Consider the following 18150-nt stretch of genomic DNA (forward strand, 5'->3'; position numbering starts at 1 on the left):
TGACCAGGTTGGTTATGAAGGGATATGATTTTTTTGTACCATATTTTTTATTTATTAATTGTAACATGAATTCATTAATCAGACTTCAGAGCTCATGTAGTAAGAGAAAACAATAGATGCACATCTATCACTGTAAACCAAGGACTAGAATTGTACATAGCTTATTATATATATATTTATCTTTAATAGTTATATTTAATCCTATATTGCCAATCTGACTTTGGTTTGAGTTGTTGGGGATAAGGATGCTGTATGGCATCTCTTAGTAACCAACCAACTGGAACCAGAATATATTCAAACCTGCATTTGCTTAAAATACATTCATAGAATAAAATAATTATAATTTAAATTATAAAAAAAAAAAAAAAAAAAATCAAAAAAAAAAAAAATGAAATGGAAAAAAATAAAATGGAAAAAAAATACAAAATAGGAAAACAACCAAAAAAAATGTAAAAATTAAAAATTTATATGTAAAAAAAAAATCAAAAAGTGAAAATTTAAAAAAAAAAATTAAAAAGGGAAAAAAAGAAAAAAAAAGATTTATAAAATGAATGGTTTACATGAGTTAATTTTAAGCTAAAAAAAAAACAAAAAAAGGTTAAAACAAATTTAAAAGACAAAAAAAATCAAAATAAAAGAAAAAATGAAAAAAAATATAAATAATAGAAAAAAAAAATGTAAAAAAAGAGAACAGAAAAGAAAAAGATTTGAATCATGCCGTCACAATATCATTTTCACACCACTGTAGTTGTTAGACGTGTAGAGACATTCCTGGTTTACAGTGATAGATATACCCAGATAATATCATTCCATTCACAATTCACACAGGCTTCATCTTTCATTAGTAAACATTATTTTTGTTTTATACATTTTGAACAAGATTATATATATATATTATACATATTATATATACTTTATTGGAGGATTTTATAATGATGGAAATCCTAAATTCTACATATTTCTTCAACGGAGTCAACCTTTTCATGTATGACATATCTCAAAAGTAAGAACTTCTGAAAATCTTGAATTTAAACCTAAAACTTCTAGTGACTGATATGAACATGCCTTTGGTTTCTATCTTGTTCTGGACATGGTTTATTAATGTTTGTCTGTTTAGATCTAATGGTCACTAGAACTTCAACAATAACTTCTGACTAACTCTTCACTTATTAAAGTCTTATCTTTAGTCTGTTACCTGAAATGCAACTTTTTTCTGTTTATTTTATTGTAGACATTTAATATTTTAGTACTTCTATAATTTTATCAGTTCTAACAGACTTTTCAAATTAACTAAATACAATCCATATAACAAAGAGGATACACATTGTAATTGGGAGAATTTCAAAATTTATTCTTAAGATGAAGAGTTCTATTGTCCAATTTATTTTTAATTTTAATATTCACTTTAGCAGCAGCATTTTAAATAGATTTCAAATTTCTTAAAATTTTGGGTTTTTTTTTTATAATTCTGTGACATCTGTAATTTTCAACCCTGGGGGTTTAAATTATCATTATTATTATTTAAGTATACTTTGTTTTTAGAAAAAAAATAATATTGTTCTTGGTTTTTTTTTTTCAATACTCTTGATGTTATCTTAAAATTCCAGACACTAGGTTTACTTTAATTCAATAATTAATCAGAAGGAATGGGGTGTAAAACTTACATGTAAAGGAGATTTGTTAATGCTTATTTCATTAGATTGAACAGAGAACTGGCACTCTAATATTTTCTCTTTCTCTCCCTTTAGTATTAAGTGATTTCAATTTCCTCTACTTTTATCTACTTTTATTCATCTGATGATTTTCAGATTAAATTTAAGAGGTAATTTTCTGTTGGGGAAAAATATGAATTTTTATTTTTGTTAGACGAAAATCGATGATATATATAATGCAAGGTGCTTGTTAATATAGATTTATCATACTTTTTCATATTTTATACAGAGACTTCATATCACAGCTATTAATATCCAAATACCCCGTTCAAAAATGAAATCCTTGCTCTTTCCCTTTGTATTTTTACTTTGTTTAGTTAGGAAGCATGTTCCCTTTAATACAGTTTTGGAACCAGAATTGTATTGCTTGGTTTTAAGTAGGTAAACTGGCTTAAAGTTAGCCATTAACAACAGAGGGTTAAAAATTCGATGACACAAATAATTATAAAAACTTACAAGAAAAGCAATCACTGTTTAGCAGATTTCTGAATTTTCTGTATTATGAACATTTAATAGTGCTGTCTTGGGTCTCCCTGAAATATTAAATTTATTTATTTCCAGAATTTGATCAAGGTAGATTATCCATCAGCAAGGTCCCATCACTCCTACCATAATATTCAAATCATCTTCAAAATAAGTTCACACTCAGCTTTTTCCCAAGTTTCCAACTTTATGAAGGAAAAGTTTTTTAAACAGCATTAGAATATTTTTAGGTAATGATGCCTGAAGAGTTATGGGACCTTACTGATGAATATTTTGCCTTAAGAAATGGAATTGTTCTGTTTTTGATGTTATATCGGAGATATACCTTGTTACTGTTCTTCAGAAAAAAGATGTATTTTCTTAGAAGTTAAATAAAGCCAGTATTGAATGTGATCTTATGTAGTTGTTGTTAGTTTTACTTTCTTGTTTTACAAATTTTGCTTCTCCAGTCTGTATTCTCATTGAAGTAGCCCAGTCCAGAAGTTTGGAATAGTAGATTACATCTGATTTTGAGTTATTCAGTAGCTGAGGCTGAAAATGCAACAAATGCACACTCTGGCGTCTTATTTAATGCAGAAGAGAGTTGCAGTCATTGAAAAGCGAAGTCAAGAATTAATTAGGAAATGCCGCTTTGGTGGCCAGTGAAAATATTGTTTATGACTACTTGTATATTAATAACAGTGGTTTGCTTTATACCTACAGGTATTTATTTTGCTTCATTGCATACTAGTTAAAAAGCAAGCTGCTTCACAAGTGCTCACCTTCTCAAGCAACTAAATGATAGGTCCACAGAGATTGCAGGAGCAAGTTTGAGAATGTCCATCCTTTGATGCATCATCCAGGGCTTATAATTTTTAGCTCACCTGAGCCTAAGGCTCAAGTGAACTTTTCTGATCACATCTGTTATCTGTTGTCGTTGTTGTTGTCATTGTCATAAAATTTTCACATTTTCATTTTCTTCTCAAGAACCACTGGGCCAATTTCAACCGAACTTGCCACAAAGTATCCTTGGGTGAAGGGGATTCAAGTTTTTCAAATGAAGGGCCACACCCTCTTCCAGGGCGAGATAATTACGAATTAGTAATAAATTAATGGTATCTTTTAAAAATCTTCTTCTTAAGAACCAATAAGCCAGGAAAGATGAAACTTAGGTGGAAGCATCTTCATGTAGTGTAGATTAAAATTTATTCAAATCATGACCCCCTGGGGGTAGGATAGGGCCACAGTGGGGTATTGAAGTTAAACATAGAAATATATTGGAAAAATCTTCTTCTCAAGAACAGCAAAGCCATGATTGGTCATAGTTATATGGAAGCACTCTCTGGTAGTGAAGATTCGATCAAGTTTGTTCAAATCATGACCCCTGGGGCAAGGGTGGGGCCATTATGGGTCATCAAAGTAGGATTACATAGAAAAATCTTCTTGAGAACAGCAAAGTTGTGATTTGTCATAGTTATATGGAAGCATCCTTGGGTAGTGTAGATTCAAGTTTGTTCAAATTATGACCCCCGGCGGTAGAGTGGGTTTGAAACTTTAAAACGATACCTGCTAAAAACATAGGTAATCAGAGATTACAGAGCTCACCTCAACGAATGTTGTCTTTAAGTAAGGCAAAGTCACACAATTAACCAACAAAAAGTGTACATCCAAAAAATGCAAAATTTATGCAATTTTGATTTGATATTTTGGAATAGAACTATATAAAAACTTCAAACTAGTTCTTCATCATGTAAACGTAATTAAAATCCAGCATCTGAAGCAAGTTTGAGAGTTTTCATCCCTCGATGCATCATTTGTGCAAGTTTGGTTTATATAATTCTTAAAGTTTCTTGGTAATAGACCTGCACCCATAACTTTTACAAGGTCCATTATCTGGAAAATGTGTGTCGAATTCAGCATCTCAAGCAAGTCCATTAATGTGCATCCAAAGATGTATCATCCATGAAAGTTTGCTCAACATAGAGCTCAAAGTTACTTGGAAATGAAACCTGTATAAAAACTAACCTTTCCACGAATCCAGAAAATGTAGGTCAGATTCAGCATCCGAAGCCAGCCTAGTAGAATGCACCCTTAGATGTACCATCCATGCAAGTTTGGTCATTATAGGGCTCATAGTAACTTGGAAATGAGACCTGCACCAAATACTTTAACCTGTTCACTCAACCGGAAAATGTAGGTCAGATTCAGCATCCGAAGCAAGTCTGGTAGTAACTTGGAAATGCATCCTTACCTGACGTAGGTCAGATTCAGCATCCGAAGCAAGTCTGGTAGTATGCATCCTTAGACGTATCATCCATGCAAGTTTGGTCGCTATAGTGCTCATAGTTACTTGGAAATGAGACCTGCACCGAAAACATAAACCTGTTCACTCAACCGGAAAATGTAGGTCAGATTCAGCATCCGAAGCAAGTCTGGTAGTGTGCATCCTAAGATGTAATATCCATGCAAGTTTGGTCAACATAGGGCTTACAGTTACTCGGAAATGAGACCTACACCAAAAAACTGCTACGAAAATGTTAACCTGCTCCAAAAACATTAACCTGGTCATTCCTTTGCTGAAATTGCAGCATCTGAAACTTTGACTGGTACAATGAAACACACAAGAAACATCTTCCATGCATGTCTAATCAATATAGGACATAAGAAGTACTTGAAAAGAAAACTGCTCCAAAAAACTTAACCTTAACCCGGGACTACGACGTCGACTTCGTTGAGGTGAGCTAAAAAAAAGTTAGCCTGCTCTATAAGCATTAACCTGGTCATTTTTTGGCTGAAATTGCAGCATTTGAAAGCAGCAGACAGTTATTCGTAAAATAAAACGTACTTGAAGCAACTTGCAAGCTTTTTCTGATTAATATATTAATATACCGTGTTTTGATGATAGTCCGCTAAAATTTTAATCGCTAAAATAGTTAGTACTCTTCTTAGTGTCTATCAATTAAGAGCTGAAACCTTGTGTCCGCTAAAATAAATTACCCCAAAATTATTGGTATATCTTTGAGTAGGCAAAAACGCCAAATTTTACACCCGCCAAGATAACCTGCTATACGGTATGACCTGCGAAGTACTTCAAATGCTGACTGACGGTTTTCATACTTCACTTTTTATTAATCAAAAATGAAATATTTAAAAGTCGTTAACATAAAAATTCTACTTTTCTTCAGCATTAGGGATAAGGTTTACAGTATTTTCTGAAAGTGCAAGGATGTGTCAATCAAATGAATCCCAAAATGTGGTAGTTTATATTTTATGGGAAATTGTATATATTGTTATACATGCACCTTTAAAAATTTGTTCCTATACAAATCTATATGACAAAAAAGTATTATTAAGTTATATTTCTAATGTTTTAATTTGCTGAGCGGGCATATTAAAATTGATGTTTGACAGCTGAGTGAGACGTTGGACCACTTGCATCACAGAATGGGCGGAGCTTAATCACATTTTCATTCATTGGTTTTCAACAGTGATGGACCTAAGGTACATCAAAGAAGACAGTACAAAATGCATGTTTGTCCAAATAAAATGAAATGAAAGGTATAACAAAACATTTATTGACTAGGTTCTCGTGAAACATGTATTTTGTTGACCCTCCAACCAAACTGTCTCCCTGAGGCCATTAGACAGTTTGGTTCTGGGGTCTGACAAAACGCATGTTGCCCTCAAACTCTGTCAATAAATGCACATGTATAGAAACATATGATACAATTTTATGTACAGAAAATGTGAACTCCAAATCTATGTCCCCTTTTTAAAATTACTGTGGAAAAGAACAATTAAAACTAGTTTAAATATGAGAATAAAAGTTTTTTGTTTTTCTACTTGTAGGCATCAACTCAAAATTGTTTAATCAATTAAAGACAGCAACAAAGTTGCATATTGAAATGATAATTTCATTCAGCAAAACACTGCAAGATAATATTGAAGATATACCATTGCTAGAAATTATTTGAAAAAATAATTGATGCATCGTACATATCAGATGAATTGATACTTTACAATGATTGAATTGAAAAGTTTGATCAGCTGCATGAGTCTATTTGTATTTGAACTCCATACATTCAGTAATGTACATACAGTGAAATCAGTCTAATCCCACATGCACTGGGAGATAAATTTTAAGTCAGAATAGACAGGGTGTCGAATTGCACAGTGTAAAAAAAAGGAAAATAGTAAAATGGGAAAGAAATTTATCGTCGTAATTCACAGGATTGCATAGGTGTCAGTTTAGACAATTTTCACTGTATTAACACCAAAACTTTCCTCTGCTTTTAAGGGCTTGGAACCTTCTGCTTGAAATAACAAGTAAATATGTTATTTCAAGCAGGCAGCATTAAAAGTTTTGTGCCTTTTTCAGTTTTGTTTCTTTTTTCCTCTGTCTCGATTTTTTTTCTTTTTTTTTTTTTGTTGTTGTTTTTTTTTTCTTTTTTTTTTTTTTTTTTTTTTTTTTTTTTTTTTTTTTTTTTGTTTTTTTTTTGTTTTTTTTTTTGTTTTTTTTTTTTTTTTTGTTTTTTTGGTTTTTTGTTTTTTTTTTGTTTTCTTTTTTTTCTTTTTTTGTTTTCTTTTTTGTTGTTGTTGTTTTTTTTTTTAAACTTGCCAATGAGATTAAATAATTTCACATTTACAATTCACAATTTCACATTAACAACTTACAATTGCATTAAAAAATCATGAATTAACATCCCTTACCAAAGTAAAATTATTGCAGCAATATTGCCGCTATATTGTGGCAACATTGCAGCAACACATTTTTGTCACCAGAAACAAGCTTTTTGGGTTAGTGAGATATCACCGCTAGCGGCAACAACTTTTGGTGACATTCTGGCAGAACTGCCAGAAAAAAACTTTCTGGCAGTATTGCCAGAATGTCACCAGAAGATCTAGGATTACCCATTAGCCATTTGTGAGCATGCTCAGTCATTTACTTCCTCTTTTTAAATAAAATGGAGGGAATTCAAAGGCAAGCATGTTTTGCTTCATTATTGAATGGTATCAAGTTAATTGGAGTTATTAATTAATTGTGTACAATAGGATTAGACATGATGACTAGTAAGACTGAATAATGTGGAATAGCCAGAAAAAAAGAATTTCAGCAGTTTCCATGGCATGGCCTTTTGAAAGAATTATAGGAATGTCTAACTCTGTTTTCATGGTACAGGTGTAAATATATCAAACTTGGTAAGTCAAAACCATATTCTATTTTAGATGAATGATTCTATGGAGATAAAATAAGAAAAATTATATGTATTTCAACTAGTGCTTGTGATGCATGTATACTATACTTGTATGTTTAATATATATCATACAATATACAGAGACTGGTAATAAGTTTGTAGAACCTGGTACGTGACAGGTAATACCTTTCCTAGACATAAATTTACAAACCTTGATGATTGGTAATAATAGCGGTAATGACTCTAGTGATGGGTATATAGAACCTGTAGAGTGGTATACAAACCCTGGTGATGTGTATACAGACCCTGGTGATAGATAATACAGACCCTGGTAATGGGTATACAGACCTGTTGATAGGTACACAGCCCCTAGTGATGGGTATATAGACCCTGGTGATGGGTATAAAGACCCTGGTAATAGATAATACAGATCCTCGTGATGGGTACATAGTATCTGGTGATGGGTATACAGACCCTGGTGATGGATATATAGACCCTGGTCATGGCTACATGTATATAGAACCCTGGTGATGGGTAATACAGACCCTGGTGATGGGTAATACAGACCCTGGTGATGGGTATATAGACCCTGGTGATGGGTAATACAGACCCTGGTGATGGGTATATAGACCCTGGTAGTGGGTATACACCTCTGGTGATAGATAATACAAACCCTGGTGATGGGTATACAGACCCCGGTGATGGGTAATACAGACCCTGGTGATGGTATACAAACCTTGGTGATGGGTATACAGACCCTGGTGATTGGTATACAAACCCTGATAGATAATAAAGACCCTGGTGATTGGTATATAGACCCTGATGATGGGTAATACAGACCCTGGCGATGGGTATTTAGACCCAAGGGATAGGTATATAGATCCTGGGGATGGGTATATAAACACTGATAGATAATAAAGACCCTGGTGATTGGTATATAGACCCTGGTGATGGGTAATACAGACCCTGGCTATGGGTATATAGACCCTGGAGATGGGCTTACAGACACTGGTGATTGGTATTCAAACCCTGGTGATAGATACTAGTAATATGGACCCTGGTGATGGGTATACAAACCCTTGTGATGGGAACATAAACCCTGGCAATACATAAACAGAACCTGTCTATAACAAAAAAAATATGAATAAATAAATAAATCAATCAATACATGAATAATTAAATAAATAAATTAATTGATAAATAAATAAATAAAACAAAAGATAAGTAAATAACAAAATAAATGAAAAGATAATTAAAATAATAAATAAATTAATTGATTAAATTTAAAAGAATAATAATAAAAAGGAATAAATATGATAGATAAATTTTTTATTAGTAAATCAAACATTTACTTAATTATTAGAAATAACAAATAAACCATAATTAATTAATTAATAAATATCAGAATTAATTACTCAATAGAATAATTAATTAATGAAGAAAAAGAATGTATTCAAAAATTAACAGACAAATAAATTTCTTTATGAATAAATAAGTTACTTAGCTTATTAATAATTATTACAATTAAAAAATAAATAGGTAAATTAAGGTAAGGAGTTGCCTAGTAAGACCAGGGTAAGAATTTCAGTATAGAATAAATCAGCATCTATGAAAGACAGGTAGGAATATGACGAATATTTTTCCGCATTCTTATCTGGTACAAGGTACAGGTAGGTGAGAGGAAGCTCTGAGATAAGGGATATATCTTCATGTTAAACCTATCTTTTAAATCTCCATAACAGGTAATGAGTTGTCTAGTAAGACCAGGGTACGAATTGCAGTATAAAATAAATCAGCATCTACGAAAAACAGGTAGGAATATGACGAATATTTTGCCCTAATCTTATCTGATACAAGGTACAGGTAGGTGAGAGAAAGCTCTGAGATAAGGGACATATCTTCATGTTAAACCTATCTTTTGAATCTCCATAAAAGGTAAGGAGGTGCCTAGCAAGATCAGGGTAAGAATTTCAGTATAAAATAAATCAGCATCTATGAAAGACAAGTAGGAATATGACGAATATTTTGCCGTGTTCTTATCTGGTACAAGGTACAGGGTAGGTGAGAGAAAGCTCTGAGATCAGGGATATATCTTCAGGTTAAACCTATCTTTTGAATCTCCATAAAAGGTAAGGAGTTGCCTAGTAAGACCAGGGTAAGAATTGCAGTATAAAATAAATCAGCATCTACGAAAGACAGGTAGGAATATGACGAATATTTTGCCGTGTTCTTATCTGGTACAAGGTACAGGGTAGGTGAGAGAAAGCTCTGAGATCAGGGATATATCTTCAGGTTAAACCTATCTTTTGAATCTCCATAAAAGGTAAGGAGTTGCCTAGTAAGACCAGGGTAAGAATTGCAGTATAAAATAAATCAGCATCTACGAAAGACAGGTAGGAATATGACGAACATTTTGCCACGTTCATATCTGGTACAAGGTACAAGTAGGTGAGAGAAAGCTCTGAGATCAGGGACATATCATCAGGTTAAACCTTTTTTTTAAAACTCTATAAAAGGTAAGGTGTTGCCAAGTAAGATCAGGGTAAGAATTTCAGTATAAAATAAATCAGCATCTATGAAAGACAGGTAGCAATATGACGAATATTTGGCCGTATTCTTATCTGGTACAAGGTACAGGTAGGTGAGAGAAACCTCTGAGATCAGGGACATATCTTCAGGTTAAACTTTATTTTTAAACTCCATAAAAGGTAAGGTGTTGCCAAGTAAGATCAGGGTAAGAATTTCAGTATAAAATAAATCAGCATCTATGAAAGACAGGTAGGAATATGACGAATATTTGGCCGTATTCTTATCTGGTACAAGGTACAGGTAGGTGAAAGATAGCTCTGAGATCAGGGACATATTTTCAGGTTAAACTTATCTTTTGAATCTCCGTAAAAGGTAATAAGTTGCCGAGTTTGATTTGGAATTATTAGCTGGTACAAGCTACAGGTAGGTAGGGAAACCCTTTTAAGATCATGGTAATAATTTCAATCTAAAATAAATCAGCATCAATGAATGGCATGTGGGATTATGATTATTTATATCCAAATTAGATGCTTTCTTTTAAAACAATTTGCTGTAAATGAATGCATCATATGAATACCTTATAAACAAGATGTGTTTGTGTAACACTGATGCCCCCGTATGGCAACATAGCAAATATTAAACTTTTTTTAAATGCAAATTTAATTAATAGGTACCAAAAGTAAGGTATTCTCAATGGAAAACAATTGTGAAATTTGAAAGTAAGCCAATGTTAATTTTTTTTCCCATAAGTACAAAAATCTCTGAGGTCAAGGCCAAAGGTCAATGTAATTGGTATCAAAATGAAAGGTCTTGCTACATAGAATTCTTATATAGAGTATTAAAGCCCTAGCCCTAACCGGTCAGAAGTTATGACCAAGGTTATTATTTTAAAAAGTAGGTCAAACTCCATGTCAAGGTCAAAGGGTCCATGTTCTTGTTATCAAATGAAAGGCCCTGTCACAAGGATTAAATATGTTAAGTATGAAAGCACTAGCCATAATACTTTAAAAGTTATGGTCAAGGTTTGCTTTTTTGAAGTAGGTCGATCTCAAAGGTCAAGGTCAAAAGGTCAAAGTTCTTGGTATCCAATGAAGTATCTTTTCACAAGGATTACGTATATGAAGTATGAAAGTCCTATCCCTTACTGTTCAAAAGTTATAGCCAAGGTTAAAGTTTTTTCACAAGTATGGAAATCTACAAGGTCAAGGTCAAAGGATCAAGGCTGTTGGTATCCAATGAAAGGTCTTTCAAAAAAGATTAAATATGTAAGTATAAATGTCTTGGTATCTACTGTTCAAAAGATATGGCCAAAGTAAAAGTTTAAAATTTTCATGAAAAATGGGTCAAACTCCAAAAATTAATAATAAATTATCAAGAGCTAATATCAGCCTTTCTGAGTTTCAGTGCTGAAACCATTGTTTAAAAAGGATGACTCAATGATCTATAAAATAAAAAGTTGGTGTGACATTACACCTTAAACGTTTTTGAAGAGTTATCTGCATTTGATGAAAAGAAGAAAATTTATTATTTCTCAATGTGTCTGCCGTAAAGGAGTCATTTTTTTTGGTATATAATTCAATAAAGATATAGTTTATTCAAATATTTACAAAGATATTTGTTTGAAAATCAAATAACTTTTTACAATCTCTTAAAAAACATGTGCAGCCCAGACATCACTGCCCTAAGTAAAGAAATATTAATAAAGAAAGCACAATGTCATATGTTTGTACTTTGGATCACATGAAAAAAAAAATTCACTCGAATTACCTAGTGTGAAATATTAGGTATACAAGACCCAGAATAGTAGTCACTGCCGAATAGCAAGAAATATAGGTCTTGTAGATTTACGTATCCCTTGCTCTATTGCATTAGCATATGCCTCGGGGGAAAAAAACTTGAGTTTTGTGAGAAATTAAGTCTTATCGCTAAGCTGGATATTCATGTGAAAAAATAACAGATTTCTTATTAGTGGTTGTTGAATAGGTATGAGTTTCTAATTAAAATAAGAAAATAATTATTTCTATCTCACAACCTGAGTATAATAATCATACAATTACACTGGCGAATTAGTTTATAGGTAGTGCAACCCCTCCTCGGACCCCTTTTCTGTCCAGTATGTACATAAGATTATAATTCAATAATTTTTTAATTTTAAATAAATGTAATTTACCAGTCGAATAAATATTGATAAAAAATATTATTTAATTTCTGTATATTTTAACACTGACAAACTCTTAACTCTGACAAACAACCGCACCCCCCTTTCGAGATTCCTGGATTCGCCACTGACATCTGCGTCGCCGTGTAAAATAGTGGTAAGAAAGTCTGCTTTAAAGTCGCGGATTAAGGAGATAATCCTTGTGTTGCAGGTTTGAGTCCCTCTGAAGGACGTGGAGACCGGTCCTCCAATTAGACCGTATAAACCGAGGTCCCTTGTCGCAGTTGGTGCTGGCACGAAAAAGGTCCCTCCCTGTGCAGGGGGCCAGGGCCCCCTTTTCTTTACAATATATACATAAGATTTAATAATTCAATAATTTTAGTGTGGTTATGGGATCCTTCACTCTGACAAACAACCGCTCCACCCCTCCCTGTCGCTGTTGGTGCTGGCACGAAAAAGGTCCCTCACTGCTCAATGACCCAGGGTGTCGAGCAGCTTTCCAACGGCAATTGTTAGTGTTCCCATGAGTGAAAAACTGGAACAAGGATCTTAAGGCAGCATTTAAACACGTTTGGTTTTTGTTTCTTACATGACCACATTTAACGATAGATGCCTGTCTCCACTAGGTAATACCCCCCCCCCCCGTGCATTCTCCATTCGCAATGCACATAACAACCAAACAGCATTAACCGAAATACAAATATATATACAAAGGAAATATATCCAGTAATTTACCTCAACTCCTTTTATTTTTCACTAAAATCAATCCACGATTCTCTATAATTTATCCATGATTGATGATTAATTTATATTGATAAATTGTTTATATATACTGACATTTCCATTTTTCGGCATACGGATTGATATACAATAACCCCATTGTAAATTACATATGAAATAAATGTAAATTACCAATCAAATAAATATTATTAAAGAATATTAATTTTATTTCTGTATACTTTAACACATGTGGAATATTCCATGTACGAGTGAATAGGTCTCTAGTGATGACGTATTACGCATCTTATGAACGATAGCTCGTTATATGAACGATAACTCATGTTCGACTTCTTTTACGCCATACCATCTAGTGATATCCTTTATTTATACATGTACTATTTTCAAAAGTCTTGACAAAAAAGTAAATTGATAAAAAATTATGCTTGGGAATTAAAAATCTTCTTGAATCATCCATTTTACATTTTACCTATTCGAAGACCGTATTCATATTTTAAAAATTTTACTTGCACTGATGACGTCACAATACACAATGCATCATAGTGCACTGATGTCATCAATTGGTTCACAGAATTATCTTGTCGTTCAGCAAGAAAATAACACACGTTGTAAATCTGTGATACCTATTTCGTTTCCTATGATGGAGAAATTGGGAAATAAAACTATGGAACAGCGTCTAAGGACAAGCCTGCTTCAGTATTTATCAAGGACAAACACACGGACCATGACCCCAGTTGTAAATATCATTTTAAAAAATCTCATTGTTATGTATAGTTTTTAGCAAAGCTTTAGAAATAGCTTCATAAACTTTACAATAACATGAACCGACTAAATTCTATATTCATGTAATGAAATTTATATAAAAAATACCTGAATACCTACTTTAATTTTTCATTATTAGAATAACTTTCTACAAATTTTAATTTTTATTAAAAGAAACTGCTTATAAAGATGGTGGATTTTTTTTTCTAGACGAAAACATTGCTGGTAAGACAATGATAAAATTTAACATTTTTTTTTCTTCTAGTTGATTAAACAAAATACATGTATCAAAATTATTATTTAATAAAATTGTATTTTTTTATCAGAAGAACATAATTATATACATATATATTTGCTTATCTGTTCATGGAAGCTTTGAAAAAGAAAATCATAAGACAGATTTACATACACTTCAAAGAATGTGGACACAGCATATTCTGTATCTGGTCAATTGTGGTAAGTTATTAAGTTAATTTTGTATTTTAAAACAAACTTAGGTTATTGTTTCTTTCCGTTTTGAAAAAGCGTAAAGGGACTTTTGAGCTAATGAAGAGTTCTTAATCGCTTTGATTCCAGTTTTTTTTCTTTCTGAGCAATAGTTTATGGCTGAAAATGTATTTAAATCCTTTTTTGTGAATCTGTTGGCGTTTTTAGCATATCTTAAATTGCTCTTTGAGAATGGATAGCTTAATTGTTCAAATTATCTCTATTTTAGAAATTAGTCAATCTGAGTTGGTCTCATCAAGGATTTTTTGAAAAATTACGTGTAAGGACAAAGCTTTCGATACCTCCGAATTCTAGAAGACAGTGAGGAGGTCATTTTCAATGTAAGTGGATACTTACTATTCCAGGAACACTTTACTTTGGCAATAACATACTACGTGTACTGTGTTTGTCATTCAACTTAAAAAAAGATTCTTGAAGGCCATACCAATTTCTAATATAGTTCGTCGGATTCGCCGCTTCTATTTATTACAAATGCAAATTATAATATTAAAAAAAAAATGTCCGCGCGCGCTTCCAAAAAAATCCGACTACAATTTTTTTTTCTCGACTTTTTGCACCAAACACACAAGAACTTTGAAACTTGTATGACAGATGCGCGGGATTTATAGTGAGATAGAAGCAGTTTGTGAAGTTTTGTACCATGCAGTCTGTTTAACTGTTCATATGTACCAGGGGTGTGCAATTAACATCCCCTGACGCCCAGGGCTAACATTTTTGGGGGTCGGGATATGGTTTTAAAAAGGAGGTTGCCCATTGTTATGTAAAAAATATAACTACACACGCAATACATGAAAAGCACAACCGGTATTTTAACTCGTTTTTGGCTATAAAATTCCCAACCAGTTTATATTGATAGGACAACAATACTCCTATGTAATAAATCTCCATAAGCTTATCCTGAATACCTGACTTTATTTTTCACTTCCAAAAACACGTTTTTTCTACAAATTTTCTATTCCTCCGTTTATGGTAAATACATGCAGCTATATCTTAAAATTATTTTCATTTTCAAATCAACTGAAAGATAAGTGTTTTGTGACTCATGATAAAATACATTTATTTTGTTTTGAATGATTTAAGATGAAAACAAAATGAATTTAATTTCATTCTAAATGATTTTGCAATGATCAGAGAAAGAAGATAATTTATTGAAGTTCATTTAATTTTATTTCATGGAAGCTTTAAACATGACTGAATATGATATTGAGAATTAAAATACACTTTAAAAAGAATGACACAGGGCATACCCTGACTTTTATCAGCAATTAATTTCTTTTTCAATTTTGTATTTTATAACAAATTATTTTAATTTTTGCCCCTGTATTTGGGCTAGTACCTTTGCATTTGCCACTAGCCTGTGGGCTAGTACTAATGAATATTTTTAATTGCACATCACTGTGTACTATTTAAAAACAAGTTTTTGTTTCTTTCTGAGCAATAGTTTATGGGAAAAGTATTTAGATGTTTGAAAACATTGGCATTTTTAGAAAGTAAATTGCTCTTTGAAATTTGATACATTTTTACTTACTAAAAAAAATCCCCAAAAAGTTAAGAATGATAAGTTCATGTGGTATGCAAATGGATTTTTTATTTTTTAGGTTCACGCATTTTGAAAAAACACTTTATTAAAAAATATATATATGTATAAGTTACAGTGAGGAGGTAATTTTCAAAATAAAAAATAATATTATTCCAAAAAAATTTCTTTCGCTAACTCACTTTTTATTTTTGTCATTCAACTATTTTACAAAAAGTATGGCCTAATCATTTTGCATAATAATTTCAATTTGATTTCTTCTTATCACAGATAAAACGATTTCAAAGGCAGCTCCTTAAAACCAAAGACTTATTAGCCAAGAACAGCGATGATCCTGCAGCTATAAAGACACAGAAGTTACACCAAACGTTCCACTTCAGAAAATCAGGCTTGTTTGAGAGAATGGGGACACGGTTGAGGAAATTCTTTGGTCAGCGTGACCCTAATGACTTTTTTATGGCCAAGTTTCAGGACGTTAACTGAAATCAGGAGTTCTCTGTGTTACAGCAGACCAGTGATATTTGCATGACTGCAGCTAAAACACTGTTAGTGAAGGTTCAAGCTACAGCACTGATTGATGCATAAACTACAAGTTCATTACTTTAGATGTGACTAGCGTTTTCATTATCAACATCATATTCACTTTTGTAGTTATTTGATAGTGGCGTTTTAGTCACATTTTTAATCAGTTTTTTGATATTATTTGATAATGGCGTGTTAGTCACATTTCTCATCACTTTTGTAGTTATTTTTTGATAGTGGCGTTTTAGTCACATTTTTCATCACTTTTATTTATTTTTTGATAGTGGCGATTTAGTCACATTTTTCATCACTTTTATTTATTTTTTGATAGTGGCGTTTCAGTCACATTTCTCTTTTTTTCCTCATTCGGCAAAAATTCTCTGATATTTTCAATATCGATAACGATCTTTAAAATGACCTTTACTCATTATTTTGATATTTTTGGATAAATTTATTATTTTAATCTTCAAATGTGTTATGTTCACTTTCATTTAGTCAACTCTGACAGCTTTGTATTCATAATCGATGTTACAGATTTTAAAAAAAGTTCATTCTGGAGTAGATCTTTCTGCGTTTTTGTTTTCCTGTGTGCTCTTACAAAAATAATGCGTATTTATAATGAAAACTAGAGGTACTGTGAGCAATGAGCTCACTAAATGATACCCCCACCTCCCATATGAATATAATGGCAGTGTCCGTGTTTTGCTATGTAGGTGCACAATGGCAATATGTAATAAAGAATCTGTGAAAGTTTCATCAAATTTCATCCAGTGGTAAGAGAGGAGTTGCGGATAAGAGATAAGTACCCCAAAGCGTAACAGACGGACAGCTAGACAGACGGACGGACATACCGATTACTATACACCCTCCCGCTTTTCAAACGGGGGTATAACTAGAGCTCACTAAATGATACCCCGCCTCCCATATGAATATAATGAAAGTGTCCATGTTTTGCTATGGGAAACACAAGATACGTGTCGGATCAAAAAGTAAAATTGGAGGTGAACAATGGCAATATGTTATAAATATTCTGTAAAAGTCCCATCAGATTTCATTCAGTGGTAAAAGAGGAGTTGCGGATAAGAGACCCCAAAGCGTCACAGATGAACGGACGTACAGACGGACGGACGAACATCCGGATTACTATACTGTATATACCCTCCCGCTTTTCAAGGGGGTATATCTTTCTTAGTTTTATTTGTGGGTGCATGAGATGTCATTATACCCCCGCTTGAAAAGCGAGAGGGTATATAATAATCGGTATGTATGTCTGTCTGTACGTCCGTCTGTCTGTCCGTCCGTCCGTCTAGCAATACGCCCGTCCGTCTGTCTGTTACGCTTTGGGGTACCCATCTCTTATCCGCAACTCCTCTTATACCGCTGAATGAAATTTGCTGAGATTTTCACAGAATCTTTATTACATAATGCCATTGTGCACCTCATATTTTACTTTTTGATCCGACACATATTTTGGGTTTCCCATAGCAAAACGTGAACACTGCAATTATATTCATATGGGAGGTGGGGTATCATTTAGTGAGCTCATTGCTCCCAGTACCTCTAGTTTTATATAGATACTGTTTGTTTATCGTCCTAGCGATTAAATAAGTAAACCTTTTATACATGTATGAAAACCTGCGTTGCAATAAAATAAAAGACACCTCAGAGTCCTACAGACTATAGAAAATAAGACCCATAGAACAAATAAATTGTGTGGCAGGCGCTCGGCTTCAAGCTTTCATCAACTTTCTTATTTCTGTAGTTATATTCTGCTATCACATGAGTATGGTATAAAATATCTTTCAAGTGAAACGATTCTTAAGAGAATAATCTGAGAACGAACATTATTTTAATATAGAGGCAGGCTACTGACAGATAAGTTGGTGTCATAGGAATTTAAACAACCTCATTTGAAATTCGTCACATGAAATAAAAAAAAAAAATAAACATCATTGAATTGTATTTTGAGTGACCTTTTTTATACCATTTGTTATATCTAAAACTACGAGGGGTGATCAAAGAGTTCGC

At 32.7% G+C, this 18150-nt stretch overlaps 1 pseudogene; it reads left to right on the forward strand.

Annotated features, from left to right (window-relative positions):
- The first annotated feature begins 13907 nt into the window (after positions 1-13907).
- LOC134252902 (uncharacterized) lies at positions 13908-16266 on the forward strand (annotated as a pseudogene).
- Positions 16267-18150: the final 1884 nt, after the last annotated feature.

Source organism: Saccostrea cucullata, unplaced genomic scaffold, assembly GCF_032062105.1.
Source record: "Saccostrea cucullata isolate Sc308-1 unplaced genomic scaffold, CSIRO_AGI_Scuc_v1 ctg1534, whole genome shotgun sequence".
Classification (NCBI taxonomy): domain Eukaryota; kingdom Metazoa; phylum Mollusca; class Bivalvia; order Ostreida; family Ostreidae; genus Saccostrea; species Saccostrea cuccullata.